The 2,998-nt window shown below is 38.4% G+C and overlaps 1 protein-coding gene across 1 annotated transcript in view; it reads right to left on the minus strand.

The window, feature by feature from the left end:
* The window catches only part of RAD51B (RAD51 paralog B), a 392,370-nt gene that overhangs the window by 377,089 nt on the left and 12,283 nt on the right, over positions 1-2,998 (minus strand). The gene's annotated exons all lie outside the window — the stretch shown is intronic.

Raw genomic sequence — 2,998 nt, forward strand, 5'->3', positions numbered from 1 at the left:
GGGAAAGACATAATGTGTCTATACATAAAGGAACAGCATATCTCCTGAAAAAGAAAACTGCAAAATTTATAGCTACTGAATGCAAAGTTCTTTTGAGTTTTGTACAGGAGGTTTTACTCAATGGCCCAACATTCTCCTACTTTAATTATTTTACCCAAAGATTATTTTTATTTAAACAAATGTAGTCTCCAAATCAAACCATCTTCCCTTCCACCTTTTATCTTGCAGTGAAATCATGAAGTGGACCTTGTGTCACCACAGAAATTTAACAAGTTTAACCAACAGAAGATGCATTACAAGATCCAACCAAGATGGAAGCAGGACCCCAGAGAACAGATCCTAGTTCAAATCCAAGTACTTATACAAGCAGTACATATATGGAAAATATGCCTGTCAAAGTGAAAATCTTTTCACAGATAACCTCTCCATAAAAACCAGAACAGGGTCTTTTGGATGGCAGACTTTTCACTTAGAACATTTTCATTGTGTCAGTTACCTCTTCATAAAAAGGGCTTATACAATTTTTAGAAAACACACTTTCTAGAACTTAGGGGAAAAAAATAATCAGCATTATATCACACAGCAATGAGGCTCCAGCTGCCAGGCAGCTACAACATCCATCCATTCAGATAGCACAGGCACAACTGGCATGACTTGCTATAATGAAATGACCACACTGTTTAAGTAGCTGCTTCACAGATAGAACTGCATGTGGAACTCCATGATTAAATGTTCTCCGTTACCTGATTAGCAAATTCATGACCCTTTAAAACCCTGAATTACAATTTTTAAGCATACTACTGTTTATTATCAAAGTAGACTAAGGAAGTGTGTCAGATAACTGGTGATAACATCAAAAGAAGTCAGAGGAAGTTGGTATTTATTATATGTTGTCAAAATACTTTTATATTCAGAAACTATGCTTTCAAAAAAACCTCTCATACAGATGTAATAACAAACAATTTATTGATGACAGGCAAACGTTTTGAGTTAAACGAGATTTTATACATAAACACATTTTAGAAATGCTGACTGCCTGCAAACTCTTCAGAAGTCAGCGCAAAGAAGTTCCACCCTTCTGAACACAAGAAAATTTTATCTAGGTCCTCAAATAAACGATCCAGAAATTTTCCTTAAAAACTCGGAGTTACACTAAGCACTGTATTTTTTTTCCGACAATAAAGATTATTTTTTAATAACAGAAAATACTTGCTAGTATTTTAAGCTGACAAATCCCACCGCCTATAGCTTGAGAAGTGCGGCATCTAGTGGATGAGACCTGCAGGCACCACTCACTGCTTACCTCGATGCTTTTGATTTAGGGCCCTCTCATTAAAACCTGAAACGGTTAAGCCGTTTTAGAGAAATACTTTTTAATCAGATTTGGTTTAAAATAGAAGCACTAAGCTTGCATGCTAACATGCCTATCTTGAGCAATCAACTTCATGACAAGAGCCTGAATCTCATTCTTTAGGTCTATTACTTAGTACCTCTAAACTTGTTCTGCAGAACTTCCAGGGACAGAATCTTGTTTTTGCATTTGCACACTTACTAATGCAGAGTATTTAGGCAACAGTAATCTGTCATTCTAGTGGTCTGCATGAAATGAGGCTTCAGTACATTTCCTAATGGAAGTGCACATCACAAAGAACACCATTACACAGACCAACTCACAGTGACACACTAAAAACTTGCTGAGATCACAGTACCATGCACAGAGCTCCAGGCAAGTTCAAAGTTATTTAAGATCTAAATCCTGATTGTCATGATGAGACCAAAAACTGCACAGAACATGTTCCCAGCAATCAGGGCCCCTGGGTTGGAAAATCCTTTTGTTCTCAGCGTTGGCTCACATAAATTTGTATCTAGTGTTTTTCACAAGCAGTAAGTATGGCTAGAGAGAAAAGTAAACCAAACAAATAATTTTCAGACTTTCTAAGTAAGTCTGTTATGTTTTCAGCTAATAGTTGGCTGGGAGTTGAATTAAGTTGCTACGATAATGACTACAAAAATTGATTTCCAGACTTCCTACTGCCATTCTATGTGTTCAGCATTCTAGCGTCCACATCCATTTGCTCTAGTGTCCATGTTCTGACAAAGCTGAATGACAGACACCACCTGCACTGTTACAGCTTTCTCTTATGTAAGTGAAAAATATATAAATCACAGACATCCGTAGCATAACTTATATTAGAGAATAAATAAAAAGACTACAGAAGCAAAGAGCTCAAAAAGCTCCCTGCCCTGAAGTAAAACCTGCTACACAGAATGATGAAAGTTCCTTTCTGCAAAAGAAACAAAACCAGCCAGCTTTATGCAGTATCTTTCTAGAAGCAGCACAGCATTACAGCCAGTATGATGGCTAGAGCTTAACAACTCTCAGCCCTAAGAAGCAGCAGGGATACAAACACTTCTCAGGCTTTCTGTAGATACTTTTCAGTTCCAAATAAAAATGGTTCCAGCTAAATGCCTCCATTAACCCCTTAAAAATAAATTGCTATTAAATGAATGTTTGACCTCTTATCTGAAGTATTTAGAACAAAACCAAACTCTCTTCTATGTGCCATCTATTAATAATATAGGATTATAGAATCATAAACAAGTTCAGGTTAGAAAGAGAAGTCAGGAGATATCCAGGCCAATGTCTTCTTCAAAGTAGTACCAGCTTTGAAATCAGAACAGGTTACTTGAGGCTTTATCTAGTCATATTTTGGAAGCCTCCAAGGATGGAGGCAGCACAGCCCCTCTGAGCAACCTCTTCCAATTCTTCACTGCCCCTATAGTGAAGAAGGTTCTCCATGTATCAACACAGAAGTGGATTTCAATGCATGCCTGCTGCCTCTCTGCCATGCACCACCGCGCCATCCCGATGGGCTCCTCATGGGTAAAGGAAGGTTGCTGTTAGATATGCCCAAAGCTTTCCCTCTTCTAGGCTGAGCAAGCCCTCAGTTTCTCCACAAAGGGCAAGTGCTCCCAGCCCCCCAGCCTCTTGGTAGAC

Source organism: Chaetura pelagica, unplaced genomic scaffold (assembly GCF_000747805.2).
Source record: "Chaetura pelagica isolate M959 unplaced genomic scaffold, ChaPel_1.0 scaffold70, whole genome shotgun sequence".
Classification (NCBI taxonomy): domain Eukaryota; kingdom Metazoa; phylum Chordata; class Aves; order Apodiformes; family Apodidae; genus Chaetura; species Chaetura pelagica.